General features: G+C 40.8%; 1 protein-coding gene across 1 annotated transcript in view; it reads left to right on the plus strand.

Moving 5' to 3' along the window:
• Positions 1-14,380, plus strand: part of TTLL11 (tubulin tyrosine ligase-like family, member 11) — a 300,428-nt gene that overhangs the window by 90,916 nt on the left and 195,132 nt on the right. The window lies entirely within an intron of this gene.

Raw genomic sequence — 14,380 nt, forward strand, 5'->3', positions numbered from 1 at the left:
AAACTGAGGAAGTGGGTCCTGACACCAGGAGACAGGCCTGAGGATGGTTATCAGGAGCTAAATCATGGAGTCAGGGCATTTGAAGAGCCACGGAGACACAGCGGAAGCAGGCGGCTGAGCCCACAAGCGGACTGGGGCTGTTCGGGTGAATCCCAAAGGTGTGGTCTCCCCGGCATCTCGTGATGTGAAACATTGGAGGTCAGGCTCTGTTTCAAGGTCAGTGAGTAGGTCTGACCAATGGAGGGGGAAACCTTTTAAGTGTCCTGTTTTGAACTTGTTCCAGAATCAATTTTCCAGTGACCCATTCCGTATCCAAACACTTAAAAAAAAAACTTGAAATGGTAATTTTGAAAAAGCACCTTTCTCTGGAATGGTGGTTACATGGGTTTGTAGACATTTCTTAAAATTCTTCAAATTATTAACTTAAAATGGGAGCAGTTGTTGTACGCAAATTGCAGTTAATTAAAAAAATAAATTTTGGCTGGTCCCTATCCTTACCCCTCAACTTCCCACTTATGTTGATCTGCTCAGACAATTGTCAGTATGTGGAATACCTTTCTGTCCCATTTCTACAACTCATTATTTAAGTATTCTGCAAGGCTGAGTTTAAATGGGATACCAACTATGTCTTCCAAACCAGATAAGTGAGAGGAGCATTGCTGTCATCCCCAGAAGTCCCTCTGTGCCTTTTTTCTGTCAGTCCCCACAACCCCTAGTCCAGGTAACTGCTGATCTGCATTCTCATTATAGATTAGTATTGCCTGTTCAAGAAATTTATATAAATGGGATCACACAGTATGTACTCTTTTTTTTTTTTTGAGAATTATGGTTTTGAGATTCGTCCATGTTTGTTGAATCAGTAGTTAGTATTTTTTATTGCTGAATAGAGTTACATGATGAATATACCCCAACTTGTTTATCTACTCACCAATGGATGTTCATCTGGGTTTTTTCCAGTTTGGAGATATTATAAATAAAGCTGCCATGACTAATCATGTACAAGTCATTTTGTGGATCTAGGTTTTCATTTCCCATGGGTAAAACCTAAGAGTGGAATTGCAGGATCATATGGCATATGTGTGTTTAACTTTGTGAGAAATCGCAAAATTGTTTTCCAAAGTGGCTGGACCACTCTACACTCTCTCCAGCAGTGCGTGAATTCCCTTTGTTCTGCATCATTGCCAGTACTTGGTATAGTTAGTCTTTTGAATTTTATACACTCAGGTATAATTGTATAATTATATTAATACAATTGTATAATTGTATCTCCTTATGGTTTTAATTTACACCTCCCCTTTGCACTGTGCTTTTGGGCCATGTGAATATCTTCCTTGGTTAAGTGCGTATTCAAACTTCTGCTCGTTTTGTTAGCATTTTATTTTTAAGTTGTAGGTTCTTTCTATACAACTCTTTTGTATATGTATTGTGATGTGTATTAATATATTGTGAATATTTTCTCACACTTGGCTTTTCAGTCTTAACCTTGAATTTTCACTTTTTAATTCTGTCTTTGGAAGAGCAAATATTTTTAATTTTTAAAATTTATTTGTTTTTAATTGGGGGATAATCACTTTACAATATTGTATTGGTTTCTGCCAAACATCAACACGAATCAACCATAGGTATACACATGTCCAGGTTTCCCAGGTGGCTCAGTGGTAAAGAATCTACCTGTCAATGCAGGAGATGCAGGAGTTGTGGGTTCAATCCCTGGGTGGAGAAGATCCCCTGGAGGAGGAAGTGGCAACCCTCTCCAATATCCTTGTCTGGAGAGTCGCACGGACTGAGGAGCCTGGCAGGCTGCAGTCCATGCGATCACAAGGAGTCAGGCATGACTGAACACACACGCAGTTGCATATGTCCCCTCCCTCCTGAACCTCCCTCCCAACTCCCACTCCATTCCGTCCCTCTCGGTTGTCCCAGAGCACCGGGCTTGAGCTCCCTGTTTTTAATTTTTATAACATTGAATGTATCAGTTCTTTTCTTTTATAGTTTGTGCTTCTTGTGTGATGCCTAAGACACTCTTGCCTAACTAAAGGTTGTGAAAACTTTGTTGTTTTTTCTAGAAGCTTTATACTTTTAGTCTTACATTTATGCCTGTGATCCATTTCAAGTTAGTTTTTATGTACAGCATGATATTAAAATTGAAGTTTACTTTTCCCATATGGATATTCAGTTGCTTCATCATTCTTTGCTGAAAGGATTTTCATTTTCCACGTTGAATTACCTTGGCATCTTTGTAATGTTATGACCTTCTCAATACAGTCTGTTAGCAGACACAGGATGTCAAGATGTCTTAATTCTGGTGATGTTAATTTTGATCACTTAGTTAAGGTAGTATCTACTAAGTTTCTCTCCTGTACAGATACGATTTTTCCTTTGTAATCATTAAGTATCTTGTGGGGAGATATTTTGAGACTGTGCAGATAGCCTATTTGTCTCATACTTTAAAAACAGAAACAACAGCCCTAATTAAGGTACAGTTAAGCTGCAAATATTTAAAGTGTACAGTTTGATATGTTTTGATATATGTAAAAATGTGTAAAACCATCATCACAACCAAGCTAATGAACATATCCATCACCCCAAACTGTTTTGTCATGTTCCACTGTAATCCTTTCGTTCTTCTCCTCCCTGCTCTCTACCTCCCATCGCCAGGCAACCGTGGATGTATTTTCAGTCAGGATTAGTTTGTACTTTCTAGAATTTTCTGTAAATGGAATCATACAGAGATACTTTTCTGTATGTGTTTTGGGGGTGGGAGAGTCTGGCTTTTTTTCACTCAACCTAATTATTTTGAGATTCATCATGTTGTAGTTTCATCAGTAATTAATTCCTTATTAGTTAAAGTGTTAGGTCCTCAGTCATGTCTGACTCTTTGCAACCCCATGAATGGTAGCCCACCAGGCTGCTCTGTCCATGGAATTCTCCAGGCAAGAATACTGGAGTGGGTAGCCATTTCCTTCTCCAGGAGGTCTTCCTGACCCAGGGATCAAACCTGGCTCCCCTGCAATGCAGGCAGATTCTTTACCATCTGAGCCACCAGGGAAGCCCTCTTGTTAGTAACGAGTATTCTATTAAATGTATTTACCACAGTTTGTTTATACCTTCAATTGCTGCTGAATATTTTTATTGATTCCAGGTTTTGGATGTTACAGAATGTTACAAATAAATATTCTATGAACATTCCTGTATAAGTGTTTGTGTAGACATATGATTTCTTTTGAATAAAAGGTTAGAAATAGAATGTCTGGATCACAGAGTAGGTGTCCATTTAATTTTAAAGAAATTACCAATTGTTTTCCAAAGAAGGTTGTGCCATTTTGTATTCCCAAGAGCAACATATGATAATTCTAATTCTTCCACATCCTTGCAAACACTTGGTAATAGTCATTCTTTTTAATTTCAGCCATCCTGACAGGTGTGCAGTGGTTTCTCATTAGTTTTAATTTGTATTTCCCTAATTATTAATGATTCTGTGCATCTGTTTGTGTGCTTATTTGTCATCCAAATGTATACTTTGATGAAATATCTATTCACATCTTTCACTCATTTTAAGAACTGAGTTATTTTTGCTATTGCATTTTGAAAGTTCTTTGTGTATTTTGAACACGTGTGTTTATCAGCTATACCAATTACAAATATTTTCTCTCGGTTTGTGCCTTGTCTTTTCATCCTTGTAACAGTATCTTTTGAAGAGCGAGTTCTAAAATCTGATGAATCAATTGATTGACTTTTTCCTTTATGGATCATACTTTTGGTGTCATGTAGCAGGAATCTTTACCTAACCTAAGTTCACAAAGATATTCTCTTATGTTTCTGTCTCCAAGTTTGTAGTTTTAAGTTTAGGTCTATGATTTGTTTTGAGTTAGTTTTTTTTTTTAATATGATGTGAGATATGGGTTCACTTTTTTCTAACATGAGATATCCAACAGCTTCAGAAACATTTGATGAGAATGCTAACCTTTCCCCCCATTGCTTTTGCACTCACGTTGAAAATAGTTGCTCAAGTATGTGTGGGTGTATTTCTGAATTCTCTATTCTATTCTATCAATGTATGTCTCAGTCTTTAAGCCAATACCTCACTGTCAAACAAAGATGTTGCTAAAAAGAAAAACTAAAACGACAGACCAATATTCCTCATGAATATAGATTCAGACATACCAAATGAAATTTCAATAAGTCAAAGCCAATCATATATAAAAAGGATAATATGTCATGATGAAGTAGAATTTGCCTTAGGAATGCATGCTTTGTTTAACCTTTTAAAATCAATTTCTTTAACAGACATAGGCTATTCATATTATCTACTCTTGAATAAGCATTGACAGTTTGTATCTTTCAAGGAATTTGTCCTTTTTTTCCTGTTTTTGCTTTTATTGTCATAAAGTCATCATAATATTACCTTTTATCCTTTAACTATCTGCAGAATTTTTACTGATGTCAGTTTTCCAATTCCTAACATTTGTAATCTATGTTCTTTCTTTTTCCTCATCAGTGTGGGTAGAAATTTATCAGTTTTATTTACTTCCTTTGTTAGCTTTGTAGTTTTAATTGGTTTTTTTTTTTTTTTTTGGTGGTTCCTTTAGGATTTATGATATGTACCTTTAACTTATGACAATCTATTTTTTAAATGCTACTATGTCATTTTACTTATAGTATAAGAACAATACCATGCTCCCATCTTCCTATTCCTGGCTTTTATGCTTTAATGTCATATATTTTACTTTTATACATATATTATAGACCCAACAATAAATTATTATTATTTTTGTTTAAACAATCTATTTTATTTTAGAGAGATTTAAATAACAACAAGAAAATAATATATGTATTCATATGGTTACCATTTCAAGTGGTTTTTATTCCTTTATACTCAGTTCAGTTCAGTCACTCAGTTGTGTCCAACTCTTTGTGACCCCATGGACTGCAGCACGCCAGGGCTCCCTGTCCATTGCCAATTCCTGGAGTTTACTCAAATTCATGTCCGTTGAGTCGGTGATGCCATCCAACCATCTCGTCCTCTGTCATCCCCTTCTCCTCCTGCCTTCAATTTTTCCCAGCATCAGGGTCTGTTCAAATGAGTCAGTTCTTCGCATCAGGTGGCCAAAGTATCGGAGTTTGTTGATTCACATTTCTGTTTGTATAATTCTTCTTTAGTCTAATTATACTAAAGAGTTTCCCTTAGTACTTTTTGTGTTAAGGAATCTTTTGGTGATGAATCCTTAAATGTTAAAGTTTATTTTGCTTTTGACTTTGAAAGATTTTCTCTAGGTATAGAATTCTTGGTTGACATTTTTTTCTTTCAGTGCTTTTAGTATATTACTCTGTCTTCTTGCTTGTATTGCTTCTGACAAGAACTCTTTTTTCATTTTTATCTTTGATCTTCTGTATATAATGTGTCCTTTTTCTCCTGTTTCCTTTGGTTTTCTTCGCATTATGACTCATATTTCCTTGCCTCTTTTTGTGCCTGATAACTTTTAGCTGGATACCAGATGTGGTGAATCTTAACTTATTGGGATGTTGAATACTTTTGTATTCTCATAAATATTCTTGAACTTTGTTGTGGGATCCAAGTAAGTTAGATGGAAATAGGTTTGGAGTCTTGTTTTCAAAGTCTGCTAGGCAGGACTGGAGTAGTGCTCTGTCTCAGGCTAGTTATTCCTCACCACTGAGGCAAGAATCCTATGTGGACTCCACTCAGTACTCTGTGCATCATGGTGTTTTCCAGTCTGGTAGGTAAAAACAGACACTATTGCAGATTCTGTGTGGTTCCAGGCACTGTTGCCTCGAATCCTCTTCCCTCAGTCTCAGGTGGTCCCCAGTCTTGCACGCACTGATCTGTACTCAGCTAAATATACAAGGGAGACCCTCGGTGGACCCCCAGATCTCGGTGGATCTCTCTTTGTGCAGAAGTCTCTCTAGTACTCTTCCCTGAGAACTCTGGCTGCCTTAATTTCCCTGACTCATAGTTTCATTTCCTCGACTCAGATTGTCCACTGGACTCCACTGGAGTTCTCTCTCTCTTTCTGTGCTACAGCTCAGAATCTCTCACAAGATAATAAATGGAGACAATCATGTCGTTTGATGCCCGTCTCTCAGGAATCACTGTTCTTTGTTGCTTGGTGTCCCAGTGCCTTGAAAATCACTGTTTAATGTATTTTCTCCATTTTTTTGGTTGTTTCAGGTGGGAGAAGTTAAAGGTGTTTAGACGAGGATTGTTGTCTAATATAAAGAAGGATTTCTTTGTCTTCTAAAATAGCACAGATTTAGAATCTGCTGAATCAGGGTCTGGCACAGGCAGAGTAAGACTATAACCGCCTCCTGCCCCACCCCCCGCCAATTGCTGTTTACTGCAAAGCCCTGGCCTCGTGGTCACTTATTCCTTACATGGTCCCAGGCAAGTCCCTCCTCTTTTCAGTCCCATTTCTCCATCTGCTGCTGTGTGGGGAAGTGCCTCTATAACTTCAGAATGATGTTGGCATTCAATGAATATTTGATGATGAAATGCTTTTTTGGTTGCAAACCTGATAAAACTCCTAGCATTCTTATTTTAATATCTGTTTTAACACAAAGCAATGTATTCATATTAAGAATTCAAATAATATAAGATATATAAATTAAAAGTGGAAAAATGTCCCTACCCTCAGAAATTACTGGATAAGTAGTATGTAACCTTCCAGCTTTTCCTGTGTATAAACATACACTGTAACACGCACAGCCTTGTTTCTTTAACACACAGGATTATTCTCTTCTCTAGCCCGCCTTTTCCCCACTGAATATGTTTGAGGCATCTTTCCATGTCCCTACCACATAGTATACCATTGTACGAATACACCCTAACTTTTAAAAGCACTCCCCTGTTGATGACTATGATGTAATTCTCATATTTTTTGGTTCAACCTGAGGGAAACACCCTCCTACAGGTATTTTTAGACACCTGCACCAGCATTTCCTTCAAATAGAAATCTCAACATGGTATTGCTGTGTTAAAGGGTATGTACACTTACATTTGGGGCTTCCCAGGTGGCTCTATGGTCAAGGACCCGGCTACCAATGCAGGAGACCTATGTTCAATCCCTTGGTCAGGAAGATCCCCTGGAGGAGGGCATGGCAACCCACTCAGTATTCTTGCCTGGAGAATCCCATGGACAGAGGAGCCTGGCGGGCTACAATCTACAGGGTCACAGAGAGTGGGACATGACTGAAGTGACTTAGCATGCATGCACGCACACTTACATTTGTGACATGTAGAGTCAAACATGAGGCTTCATTAACTGCACACTTAATTGTGAGGCTGTCTCACAGTGTCTTCGCAGAGCCTTGGAAGTGAGTCCTGAGAGGTGTGAGTGTGTGTGGGGTGTTGCTTTGGAATTCCTGCCAACAACAGGAAGAGGTATGAGTAGTTGTAAAGCCTTCTAAAACCTGGCAATTTGTGGGTATTTTATTTATCCCACTAATTAGGATTAAATTAACTTTGTTCAAGAGGGAGGGGAGACCCACACCTCCCCCTGCCCAGCCCCGCCCTGCAATCCGTTTGCAAAAGTGGTACCCAAATACCATCAGCAGGCGGCAGTAGACAGAAGAAAGTAGGATTCTCAGTGGAAATTTTTGGGATGTCTAGAGGAGGATGCTGGCTTTCTTTCCAATTTGCGCAGATGGCCAATAAAAAAAAAAAATCCTTGGAGTTTATTTTGCATATGGTCTTCCATCTGGGTATTTGAGAAAAGTACAGTTTTGTTATCACAACAGCATTTATTATGGCAAAGGAGTTTGCATTTCGTCGCAGAAGAATTTTTCAGCAAATCAAGCCCCCAAACCTGTTCAATAATGTTTTGCAGTTTCTTGGAGGGAGCCAGAGAATATGGGGTCCTTCCATTTTCCTCTCTGGCTCCATCCTCAGTTAGTTTTTATTGATTCAGCTCCTTGAGGCTGAATGAAATGCATTCTTTGCAAAAAAATCCCCCAGAGAACAATGTTCTCCGCTGGGTTTAGGAACTCTGAAAATGTGGAGTTGTAAGTGGGTCAGAGTCAAGGCGGAAAGAAAACCTGCAATGTGGAGCTTATATTCCTTGTCCTGATTCCACGCTTATCAAAGAACCTTCTGGCGAGTTGATGACTTGAATCATTTCCCTTCATACACACGAGATGCTGATATGGCTGACTTTGGGCGACCTGATGGTTTACCCAGAGGATGAAGCTTGAACTCCTGCACCTGCCATGTAGAGCCCCTCCCACCTCTGCAGCCTTAGCTCGCACCATTTCTGACCTCTTCCCCGGTCTCCTCTGTATTTGACTTTAAAACAAAAATGACTCGTTTATTTTTGGCTGCGCTGGGTCTTTGTGGCTGCACGCAGGCTTTCTCTAGATGCGGTGAGCAGCGGCTGCTCTCTAGTTGTGGTGTGTGGGCTTCTCATTGAGGTGGCTTCTGTTGTTGCAGAGCTTGGGCTCAGGACAGGCTGACTTAAGTAGTTGTGCACCGGCTTAATTGCCCTGCGGCATGTGGAATCTTCCTGGATCAGATGTGGAACCTGTGTCTCCTGCATTGGCAGGCAGATTCTTAACCACTGGACCATCAGGAAAGTCCCATATTCAACTTTTGTATGCCCTCAGCAGCACCGTAGCCTCTGCTTCCTCTGTTCTCCCTGCGCCTGGAACACTTGCTCTCACCTCCAAGGCTGCCTTCTTTCACCTGACATGTTTTGCTAGTTCTTCAGACCCCTGCTCATCTTTTACCTTCTCTATAAAGCCTGCTCTGTGCCCCCACAGCTGTGGGTGTACTTTTGTTTTCCTCCTTTTCATGGTCCTTACGCCTGTCACACTGCTTAGTGACCACCCGTCTAATTATTTTTCTCTCCTGCTCTAAGGACCACAAGAGCAGTGAGTAACTGGATTCATCTTATTTACCTTTGTGTGCCTGTTGCCTATCCCGGGGCCTGCACACAGCTGGAACTCAAGTATATTTGCTAAATTGAACTTCAGATTAATGTGCAGACACTCTGGTTTAAAAGTTTCATCTCTTGTGACTTTAGTCATCAAAAGTTAGCTTCCCTGCAGCCAAGGGTATCAGCATGACCCAGCCTGTCAGCTTCACAGGAGGGCAGGCCTGACTTGAGCCATGAAGAACTCACCAAAGTGATGCCAGCCAGTGAGGGCGTCAGGTGGTCGGTGATGCCCCTGTGATGTCCCAACCCCCACTCACATCCAGAGGTCTCATGCATCCTCAGCAACCTTGAGAGCTGACACAGGGATCAGAATGCCTTCTGCTGGTGCAGCATGGCATCCTGGGAGGCTGAAGCAGTGGCCCAGGGTCGTGTGTAACTAGTGAGATGAGAGATGGAAGCCAGGGGACTCCAGCTGTCAGAAGAAGGCAGATGATTCAGGGCTGCTGGCAGAGACTCTGTAGGAGCCTTGTCTTCACCTCCCCATCTGCTTCAAGTTTTATTTTCTTTGTTGCCCAGAATAGAACTTCACCTCCTGCTTAGATCTGTCCTGCTGTTCTTGTGCCCCCTCACTTAACAGCTCAGTTTGTTTATTGGAGAAATAGTATCATCCGAAACTCAAGATGCTGCTCCTCTCTGGATGAACATCCTTAGGTCGTGCTCACTAGGAAGTCCTTGTGAATAGCCCAGGAGAAAGCTGGTGTCTGTGCAGGGCTTTGCTGTTTACCAAGTGCCTTTTATAGACCTGATCTTTCTTCCTCCTCACTCAATTTGGGGAGGTATCACTACCTCCAATTTACAGATGAGAAAATAGAGATTCAGAATTGAAGGTACTTGGTCATGGTTGTACCCTGACTCTACAACTGTTTAGTGCCCTCAGATCTCTGACTTGGTTTACTTCAAACATTTTCTGAGACCAGCCAAGTATGCTGGGGATACAAAACAAGTTAGATGTATCCTTGCCTTTGTGATTTCTGGTATAGAAGAGTGATCACTCATTCATTCATTCAGACGTTTTTTGGGGTCCAGATCTCATTTTCTTTCCACTGCATCATGTTCTTATTCATCATCTTATTGATGAGGGAGCTGAAAATCAGAGAGGTAAGTAACTTGCTCAGAGTCACATGGCTTACAGGTATGTGTAGCCATGACTGAGACCTATGTCTTCTGACTGTCCCAGCTTCCTTTAATGAACAAATTTTTACTGATTCTCTTTTATGGGTCCAGCACTGGTCGACTGGAGAGTCAAAGCTGAAAGTTGAGGGTCTCTGCTTAAAAGGGAGGGTTCTGCTTAATAGAGGAGATAGATGGTCCAAGCTGATAAAGACTGTGATGGAATTAAGTGCAAGGTGTTATGGGAGCCAGAGTAATGGCTTGGGGAAATGGAGGACATCAGGAAACGCTCCTATGTGATCCCTTAATGTGGGATGAGATGTTGGACCAGAGTCACGACACCTGGGCTCAATTCCTGGCTCCCCTCTTTATTTTTCTTCCCCCCTCCAGCTTTATTGAGATGTAATTGACATATAACATTGTGTAAGTTTAAGATGTATGACACGATGATTTGGTCCACATATATATTGTGAAATGATGGCCACAATGTTAGTTAGCATATCCATCATCTCCCATAATTACGATTTTTTTTTTGTGGTGAGAGTATTTAATATCTACTCTCCTAGTAATTTTCAGGTATATAATACAGTACTGTTAACTATAGTCACCACTCTGTACATTCGCTCCCCAGAACTGACTCATCTTATAACTGGAAGTTTGCTCCTTTTGACCAACATCTGCCCATTTTCCTCATCCCCCAGCCCTTGGCAACCATTATTTTATTCTCTGTTTCTGTAAATTTGACTTTTTAAAATATTCCACATTTAAGTGACATCATCCAATATTTGTCTTTCTCACTATCTAAATGAGATAACACAATATTTGTATTATCTCACTTAGCATAATGCCCTCAAGGTCCATCCAGGTTTGTTGCAAATAGAAGGATTACCTTCTTTTTCGTGGCTGAACAGTATTCCTCTATGTGTTTGGGGGGTGTGTGAATACATACAAAACTCAAACAAGGATACATATCTATACCTGTATATCAGATTTTCTTTCTCTGTTCACTCATTGAATGACCTTTAAGGCTGTTTTCATGTGTTGGTTATTGTGAATAATGCTACAGTGAGCATGGTGATGCATATAACCTTTTGAGATACTGATTCTAATTCATTCAGATATATACTCAGGAGTGGGATAGCTGAATCATATGGTAGTTCTTTTTTAAATTTTTTGAGGAACCTCTATACTATTTTCCGTAGTGACTCTCAACTTACATTCTCACCCAGAAGTGTGAGGTGGCCTCTCATTGTGGTTTCGATTTGTATTTCCTTGATGATTAGTGATGCTGAGCAGCTTCTCATATTTCTCTTGGCCATGTGTATATCATTTGTTTGGGAAAATGTCTGTTCAAATCCTCTGTCCATTTTAAAGTTGGATTATTTGGGTTGTTTTTTTTTTTTTTTTTTTGCTATTGAGTTCTATGAGTTCCTTATATAATTTGGATATTCACCCCTCATCTGATATATGGTATGCAAATGTCTTCTCCCATTTCCTAGGCTGCCTTTTCATTTTATTATTATTTTTTCTGCTGTGCAGAAGCTTTTTAGCGTGCTATCTTTTCACTTGTTGATTACTGCTTCTGTTACTTGTGCTTTTGGTGTCATATCCTGGTGCCACCCCTTAACTGGTTCTGGGAATCTGGCCAAATCATCTGTCTCCTCATCCCCGAGGCTTCTGTGCTTCCTCTGCAAGAGGAGATGATTGTACAGCATCTCTGGGTCCCTTCCAGTTTGAATCTTCTATGATTCCGTGAGTGTGGCTTTTCTGGACATCCATGAAAATCCCCGCTGGGGTTAACGTTCTGCACAAATTTTTGCTGCCCGGGTCTCAGTCGGCCTTATGTAGCCAATCATCTTCTTGCTAATGCCAGCTCATTGTAGCCTGGGGTGTGAAGTGCAGCTGATGAAGGTGGACCTACAGTTGCTTCTGGACCTGCCCTTCAATGCTGGCTGAGCCCCGCCCCCGGCCCCCAGGGCAGCGACAGTCCCCTTACCTGCACCCGCCCCCTCCAAGGATAGTGACTAAAGCCCTGTCTGCACCTTCCTTCCAGAGTCATCCTGTGGTCTGGGCAAATATTGGCTAAGCCAAGACATCCTTCCTGTTGGTTCCCTCCAATGCCCATTCAGAAAGATTCACACCTGCCCAGGCTCTCGCCCCTTGTATTTCTTTGGCTGGGGATTCCCTTCTTAAGCTTGTCTACTCGACAAATTCTTACTAAGTTTCCTTGTGTCGGAGGTGATGTCAACAAACCTATGAAGACTTTTTCTGCTAAGTCTTTTCCCCTTCCCTGCCCCCTCGCCTGCTGCCTTGACCCAGGGACCGTTCCTCTGAGCCTCAATTCTACCTCAGTGATAGGACCCCCCAAACTCAGCGTTTTCTTTCAGTGTTCCTGGTTGAGAATGAGGCAAAGGTTTGGGGTCAGTATGGAACTAGCTTAAAACTCTTCTTTCATCACTTTCTCCGTATGTACCTTGGGTAAGTCAGTCCCTCTGAGCCTCGGTTTCCTCGCCTCAGTAGACCAGAGGAATGCTATGAGAACCCTGTACCCCTTGGTGAATGGACCTCAACTTATCTGCTGCCCCTGTTAGACTAGGGACCCCGGGGAGCTGGAACCTGGTTACGTTCATCTCCATCTCCCCCAAATCCAGCACAAAGAGGATCCACAGGCATTTGAAATAAATGAACGCTGAAAAAGGTTTTGCAGTCTTCAGATGGAAATTTAAGCTGGAACCAGGAATGCTTAGTTAGATAAAGCATTTTGGGTGTTTCTGGCTTATGGGAACTGTGGAAATGGTCTTGTTTTAATTTTTAATGAAAAATCTAGTCTTGAGACTAATTATCTCATTATTCAATGATAGATCATTTAGGAGAGGAAAAGAGCTAAGATTTCTCTTTGACAGAATGGCATCCCAGCTTGGCTTAACTTTCTTTTTCCCTTTAGCTTCCCCACCACCCCTCCCCCTCCCAAGACAGCCCTGCGCATTCATGCTGTTTAAGAGTGGAAGCTCTATTGTTTAATTTTCTAAACTTCAATCGGCCCCCCGGTGCATTTAGTGTTTTAAATCACAACTGTTATAATCTTGCTGCTTTGCAATACTGATCCGTTATGTGAAATTTTGCGATGCATGTGATCATTAGAGCGCCATTGCCTTAATGTGTTTTTTTTTTCCCCTCTAATGGCAAGCTTTACAGAAAAAAAAAAAAAAAAAGTGAAAGAGGTAAACATTTTTCTGGGAGTCCATTTTAAAGGTCAAGAAAACCCTGCTTCCCAAAGCGAGTAAAAGGTCATCTCTCACCCTTCAATTTCTGTCCTTTCATTTCTTTCTGCAAAAGTTCTGGGTGATGTCCCCTTCATCACTTGAGTCGAGATGTCTAATTTTCTACAAGAAAATGGTGGAGTCAGTCTTGACTTCAGAGCCTGTTTCAAAGGGAAATTATGAAAATTGCTCTTGCCTGTACCTTCTTTCCTCATCGCCAAAGAAACGAAAAAAAAAAAAAAAATCTCTCCTGCTCTTTCGCTCCACTTCCTTTCTGTGTAATTGCTTCTTGGAGGAGGCCTAATGAAAGGAGAGGCAAAGGAGAGATTCGTGTTTAGAAAGGGGCTGTAATCGAATTCTCTGGCCTCGTTAATAAAATCACTCTCTTGTCCTTTCCTGTCACCCAGACATGGCCCCCTGCTTCCCCCCTCCTTCTGAAACTACCCCCTACATTTTCTAGAAGCGTCAGAAGAGTAAGATACAAGCATTTCTTTGGCTGAGATGGATCTAACAACAGTGTTTCTCTACCCTCTTGGACCTAATGGCACCTTTCTATTTTTGTTCAGTGTCTTATTTTGATGAATTTCAGGCTTACTGGAAAATTGTAAGAACGATATAAAGAATTTTCATACATCCTTCACTCGATCCCAAATATTAACATTTTTCCACATTTACGTTCCCTCTCTCTCCCTCTCCTCTTTGAGAAGAAGTTGCATATCTGATGTCCCTTTATCCCTAAACTCTTCTGCATGACTTTCCTCAATAAAAGAGTGTTTTCTTACATGACCACAGTGTAATGATCAACATTGTGAAATGAATATTAAACCGACACTATCAGCTAGTCTAATCACATCCAGAATTTACGCGGGTTTGGACCATCGTCCCACTGTTGTGTAGCACTAGAAAGTTCCCTCTTCGCACGTTCCATCTCTTTGTCATATCTGGTTGGCCTCCTGGAAGCTGAAAGAGCTTCTTTGTCTCTCTGTGTGTTTCATGACATAGGCATTTTTGACGAGTGCAGGTTAGTTAGTAAGCAGGCTGCCCCTCCATCTGGCTTTGTCTAGG

The sequence above is a fragment of the Bison bison genome, unplaced genomic scaffold (genome assembly GCF_000754665.1).
Source record: "Bison bison bison isolate TAMUID 2011002044 unplaced genomic scaffold, Bison_UMD1.0 scf7180017864307, whole genome shotgun sequence".
Lineage (NCBI taxonomy): Eukaryota > Metazoa > Chordata > Mammalia > Artiodactyla > Bovidae > Bison > Bison bison.